We start from the raw sequence: 7,279 nt of genomic DNA on the forward strand, positions 1-7,279 counted from the left end.
GCAGCTAGGCGTGAAGCATAAATGCCTCCAAAGATGGGCCCCTTTGTACGGTTTAGACTTAACCGTTTAGCAATAATACCACCCATACTAACAGAGTTATCACATAATAAACCGTGGAACAAAATAATAATATCAGGAACACTAAGGTTTCCACAGTTTCCGCGACCAATTAAGCAACGACTAGCAAATATTGCAAAGTAGCGTAAAACAGGAAAATGTATGCTAGTGATTCGTGCATCGGAAACCTTCCTCGTTTCCCCTACAGTGATGGTATCAATAAACCCATCCACATCACCGCAATGTGGTTCCTCTATCGTGCCCTCGAAAGGGATCAAACAAACCCGACAAAAATCATAAAGTGACATCTCCTTATGCTCATCATATAAATAAACTCCACCGTAGGTGGTGAGCTCCTAGCATGGAAATGAAAGTTTTGCACAGTATGAAGGTCTCGTCCGGCTTCTCGTCGAATATAAAGGGAATAATAAATATGCCAGAGAAAAAGTTCCAAAACCTAAAGTCTCATGACTGCCACGTGATTATGACGCAACTGCTTCCGGTTGCATTGAGGGGGCTTCTACCGGAAAACGTCCGATTAGCCATTGTGAAGCTATGTGCATTCCTCAATGCAATCTCTCAGAAGGTGATCGATCCAGAAATCATACCAAGGCTAAGGAGTGATGTGGCGCAATGTCTTGTCAGTTTTGAGCTGGTGTTCCCACCATCCTTCTTCAATATCATGACGCACATCCTAGTTCATCTAGTCGACGAGATTGTCATTCTAGGCCCCGTATTTCTACACAATATGTTCCCCTTTGAGAGGTTCATGGGAGTCCTAAAGAAATATGTCTGTAACCGTGCTAGGCCAGAAGGAAGCATCTCCATGAGCCATCAAACAGAGGATGTCATTGGGTTTTGTGTTGACTTCATTCCTGGCCTTAAGAAGATTGATCTCTCGCTAAATCGCGGTATGAGGGGAGACTGACTCGAAATGGCACGCTAGGAGGGGACTCAATAATATGCAGGGACGGGCATTCTTGGTCTCAAGCACACTACACAGTTCTACAGAACTCTATCTTGGTGACCTCGTATGTCGATGAACACAAGAACAGTCTCCTCTCCAAACACCCGGAGCAGTGTGACGACTGGATTACATGTGAACACATCAGGACTTTCGGCAGTTGGTTGGAAACACGTCTCGGAGGTGATAACAATGTTTCTGATGAGTTGTACACGTTGTCCAGGGGACCATCTTCGGCTGTATTGACTTACAAAGGATACGAGGTAAATGGGAATACATTCTACATGATCGCCCAACATCAAAAGAGCACCAACAAAAATAGTGGTGTCCGCTTTGATGCAGCAACCAAGAGGAGAAAGGACACATATTATGGTTACATAGTGGACATATGGGAACTTGACTACGGACAAGATTTTAAGGTTAGTTTGTTTAAGTGCAAATGGGTCAATCTGTCAGGAGGTGGGGTACAGGTAGACCCACAGTACGGAATGACAATAGTGGATCTGAACAATCTTGGGTACATAGACAAACCATTCGTCCTAGCCAATGATGTGGCGCGGATTTTCTATGTGAAGGACATGTCTACCAAACCAAGAAAAAGAAAAGATAAGGAAGCGAACACATCATACGATGAGCCAAAGCGCCACATAGTTCTTTCAAGAAAAATAGACATCGTGGGAGTGGAGGGAAAGACAGATGTGTCCGAAGATTATGAAAAGTTTCATGAAATTCCTCCCTTCAAAGTCAAGGCTGACCCAAGCACCCTGTTAAACGATGAAGATTATCCATGGTTACGGCACAATAAAGCAAAGGACACAAGCGAAGAAAAGTGAAGAATTTCTCTCCACAACTATTATGATGATGCCTTTGATCTAGAATATCACCGCAGTTACATGGGAATAAATGAAACGCCTTTTGTAACAGACGAGTTTTCGTATGAAACCCTAATACTTCGAAAGAGATTGTCCGTTTTGTACACGAAGTGCATCCAGTTTTTGCCGTAACCCTCTCAACTTTTTAGCACATTCTATGTGGGTGAAATGATGATACCATGCCAACTTTCAACCTTTTTTCAGAGTTCATTTGAAGTGCTTTTGAATTTCAGGGTCATATAGCTAAAAAATCAGTAAATGCATGAAAAATAACAAATGAAGTCAGAATGAGTTGAAAATTGATGATGTGGCTTTGAATGGTGCATTTTGAACACACAAAAAGTCTGGAGTTCAAATAAGTTCAAAATAATGAAATCCCTTTGTAACAGATGAGTTTTCGTCCGAAACCCTGAAACTTCGAAAGAGATTGTCCATTTTGTACACGAAGTGCATCCAGTTTTTCCCGTAACCCACATGCTATGTGGGTGAAATGATGATACCATGCCAACTTCCAACCTTTTCAGAGTTCATTTGAAGTGCTTTTGAATTTCAGGGTCATATAGCTCAAAAAATATATCAGAAAATGCATGAAAAATAACAAATGAAGTCAGAAAGGGTTGAAATTGATGATGTGGCTTTGAATGGTGCATGAACACACAAAAAATTTGGAGTTCAAATAAGTTCAAAATAATGAAATCCCTTTGTAACAGATGAGTTTTTGTTCGAAACTGTGATACTTCAAAAGAGATTGTCCATTTTGTACACGAAGTGCATCTAGTTTTTCCCGTAACCATATCAACTTTTTAGCACATGCTATGTGGGTGAAATGATGATACCATGCCAACTTTAAACCTTTCCAGAGTTCATTTGAAGTGCTTTTGAATTTCAGGGTCATATAGCTCAAAAAAAATCAGTAAATGCATGAAAAATAACAAATGAAGTCAAAAAGGGTTGAAAATTGATGATGTGGCTTTGAATGGTGCATTTTGAACACAAAAAAAGTCTGGAGTTCAAATAAGTTCAAAATAATGAAATCCCTTTGTAACAGATGATTTTTCGTCCGAAACCCTGATACTTCAAAAGAGATTGTCCATTTTGTACACGAAGTGCATCCAGTTTTTCCCGTAACCCTCTCACCTTTTTAGCACATGTTATGTGGGTGAAATGATGATACCATGCCAACTTTCAACCTTTTCAGAGTTCATTTGAAGTGCTTCTGAATTTCAGGGTCATATAGCTCAAAAAAATCAGTAAATGCATGAAAAATAACAAACGGAGTCAGAAAGGGTTGAAAATTGATGATATGGCTTTGAATGGTGCATTTTTAACACACAAAAAGTGCGGAGTTCAAATAAGTTCAAAATAATGAAATCCCTTTGTAACACATGAGTTTTCGTCCGAAACCCTGATACTTCGAAAGAGATTGTCCGTTTTGTACACGAAGTGCATCCACTTTTTCCCGTAACCCTCCGAACTTTTTAGCACATGCTATGCGGGTGAAATTATGATACCATGCCAACTTTCAACATTTTCAGAGTTCATTTGAAGTGCTTTTGAATTTCAGGGTCATATAGCTAAAAAAATCAGTAAATGCATGAAAAATAACAAATGAAGTCAGAAAGGGTTGAAAATTGATGATGTGGCTTTGAATGGTGCATTTTGAACACACAAAAAGTCTGGAGTTCAAGTAAGTTCAAAATAATGAAATCCCTTTATAAGAGATGAGTTTTCGTCCGAAACCCTGATACTTCGAAAGAGATTGTCCATTTTGTACACGAAGTGCATCCAGTTTTTCCCGTAACACTCTCAACTTTTTAGCACATGCTATGTGGGTGAAATGATGATACCATGCCAACTTTCAACCTTTTCAGAGTTCATTTGAAGTGCTTTTCAATTTCAGGGTCATATAGCTCAAAAAAATCAGTAAATGCATGAAAATAACAAATGAAGTCAGAAAGGGTTGAAAATTGATGATGTGGCTTTGAATGGTGCATTTGGAACACACAAAAAGTCTAGAGTTTAAATAAGTCCAAAATAATGAAATCCCTTTGTAACAGATGAGTTTTCGTCCGAAACCCTGATACTTCGAAAGAGATTGTCCATTTGTACACGAAGTGCATCCATTTTTTCCTGTAACCCTCTCAACTTTTTAGCACATGCTATGTGGGTGAAATGATGATACATTGCCAATTTTCAACCTCTTCAGAGTTCATCTGAAGTGCTTTTCAATTTTAGGGTCATTTAGCTCAAAGAATGAACTAATATAAAAAAGAATGAAGTAGAAAACTTTTATGAAACTCTAATAGCAAAAATAATAAACTAAAATTTATGAAACTAAAATTATCAAAGTATTTTTTGTTAAAAACATTTAAAACCAAAAGAATTTTCATAAAGAACTTTTTTTGTTAGAAACTTTAATAGCAAAAAGAATTATCATAAAGATTTTTGTTAGAAACTAAAATAACAAAAGTTGTTTTTGAATATAATGATACAACACAGTAATATTAAATAGCAGGAAAAAGACTCACTCCAAAATCTATTTTTATACTAAAGTTAATCACAAACTAGTGATTCACATAAATTTCAAATAATTCAAATTTAAACTATTCAAATTTGAAAACTAATGGCACTAACAGAAAGTTTATATTTTTGCTGACCTAAAAGCAAAAAGAATTTAAAAAATAAAGAAAAAAACAAAAGAAAATAAATAATGCAAAAAACAAAACAACTGGAAAAAATAAAAGAAATACCACCTACTGGGCCACCACGGCCTGCATACGACTAGAAATCCATTAGTTGTGCAAGGATGCAGGCCCGTAGTAGGCCCAGTAGGCCCACATGCACAGAGAGTGGATTTAGGCCCGTAAGCCTGCAGTAGAGAGGAGCTCGAAGTGGTCGGCTCGGCAGGGCTTATAAACCACTCCGAGCCCCTCTCGGCTAGCGAGGTGGGACTAAACATCCCACCGCACTACGCCAGTTCCAGCACACGACCTTTGGTCCCGGTTGGTGGCACCAACCGGGACTAAAGGGCGGCTTTGGTCCTGGTTGGTGCTACGAACCGGGACCAATGCACCCTTCGACCTTTGGTCCCGGTTGGTGGCACCAACCGAGACTAAAGGGCGGCTTTGGTCCCGGTTGGTGCTACCAACCGGGATTAAAGGGTTGGCTATATAAGCCAACACTTTGGAAATTTTCAGCAGTTTCTCATTCTCTCCGATGCCGATGCCGCCCTCTACCCCGATGCCGACACCCTGCTCCTCGTCGCCGTCTCCCATGCCCGTCGTCGCCGTCGCCCGCGCCCGTCGTCGCCGCGCCCCTGCCCCCGACCACTCCGTCGCTCGTGCCCGTCATCGCGCCGCCCCTGCCCCCCGAACACGCCATCGCCGTTCGTCCCGATCGACGCTGTCCGCCGCCCCGACGCCGCTAATTGGCGCCCCGATGCCGTCCTCCGCCCCGACGCCGCCCGACGCCGTCGTTCGCTGCCCGCCGCCCCGACGCCTCCTCTATGAGCACCAGCATGCCCTGCCCCGCCATGTTGCCACCTCGCCGTCGCCGTTGCTTTTTTTGTTATATATGCTTTCTTTTTATATGTATGTATGTTTTGTATGTATGTATGTACTTTTTAAACTTTTTATATGTATGGAAAAGAGAGGAAGAAGGAAGAAGGGAAGAAAAAAGGAAGAAGGAATAAGGAAGAAAAAGAAGGAGAGGAAAAAGGGGAGAAAAAAGAGAAGAAGAGGAGAAAAAAATAAGAAGAGAAAGAAGGAGAAGAAGAGAAGAAGAGGAGAGGAAGAAGAGGAGAAAAAAGAAGAAGAGGAAGAATAAGAAAAAAAAGGAGAGGAAGAAGGAATAGAGGAGAAGAAGGAAAAATAGATAATCTTCTCCTCTATTCCTTCTTCTTCTCCTTTTTTCTTCTTCTTCCTCTTCTTATTTCTTTCGGGAACGAGGGTGTCGAGGATCGCCGAGCGATCAAGGGTCGGACATGACATGAGGGGGGACGTCGGACATGACATGAGGGGGGCATAAAAAAAAATAAGAAGAGGAAGAAGAAGAAAAAAAGGAGAAGAAGAAGGAATAGAGGAGAAGAAAAAATAGATTTAATCTATTTTTTCTTCTCCTCTATTCCTTCTTCTTATCCTTTTTAATCTATTTTTTCTTCTCCTCTATTCCTTCTTCTTCTCCTTTTTTTCTTCTTCTCCTGTTTTTTCTTATTCTTCTTCCTCTTCTTAATTTTTATCGGGAACGAGGGTTCGAGGGTCGAGGGTCATCGAGGGGTCAAGGGTCGCCGAGGGTTCGAGGGTTGAGGGTCGAGGATCACCGAGGGGTCGAGAGGTTGCCTAGTGTCAAAGTATTGAAGAAATCCATGGCTTCATCATTAGCCAGAAGTAACTAGGGCATGATGGTATGAAGTTCTGCAAAGTTGTTTTGGAACGGAGTCCCGGATAGGATAATTCGCCTTTTGGTACGAATTTCAGCAAAGGCCTTCCAAATAGCGATATTCGGAAGGCTCTTGCTGAACTTTGTACCAAAAAGTGAATTATCCTATCCGGGACTCCGTTCCAGAACAAATTTACAAAACTTCGTACCATCATGTGCCTGTTACTTTCGCCTAATGATGAAGACATGGTTTTGTTGAATCCTTTAACACTAGACAAACGTGACATGACGGGGTCGAGGGTCGGGAACTAGTGTAGAGGGTCGTGGATCATCGAGCGGTCGAGGGTCAAGGATCGCCGAGGGGTCGAGAGGTTGCCTAGTGTCAAAGTATTGAAGAAATCCATGGCTTCATCATTAGCTGGAAGTAACCGGGGCATGATGGTACGAAGTTCTACAAAGTTATTCTGGAACAAAGTCCCAGATAGGATAATTCGCCTTTTGGTACGAATTTCAGCAAAGGCCTTCCAAATAGCGATATTCGGAAGGCTCTTGCTGAACTTTGTACCAAAAAGAAAATTATCCTATGTGGGATTCCATTCCAAAACAAGTTTGCAGAACTTCGTACCATCATGCGCCTGTTACTTTCGCCTAATGATGAAGACATGGTTTTGTTGAATCCTTTGACACTAGACAAACGTGACATGAGGGGGTCAAGGGTCGGGAACTAGGGTAGAGGGTCGTGGATCGCCGAGCGGTCGAGGGTTGAGGATCACCGAGGGGTCGAGAGGTTGCCTAGTGTCGAAGTATTAAAGAAATCCATGGCTTCATTATTAGCCGGAAGTAACCGGGGCATGATGGTATGAAGTTCTGCAAAGTTATTCTGGAACGGAGTCCCGGATAGGATAATTCGCCTTTTGGTACGAAATTCAGCAATGGCCTTCCAAATAGAGATATTCGAAAGGCTCTTGCTGAACTTTGTACCAAAAGGCGAATTATCCTATCCAGGACT

Source organism: Triticum urartu, chromosome 1A, assembly GCF_056163025.1.
Source record: "Triticum urartu cultivar PI428250 chromosome 1A, HENAU_Tu73, whole genome shotgun sequence".
In the NCBI taxonomy this organism is placed as follows: Eukaryota; Viridiplantae; Streptophyta; class Magnoliopsida; order Poales; family Poaceae; genus Triticum; species Triticum urartu.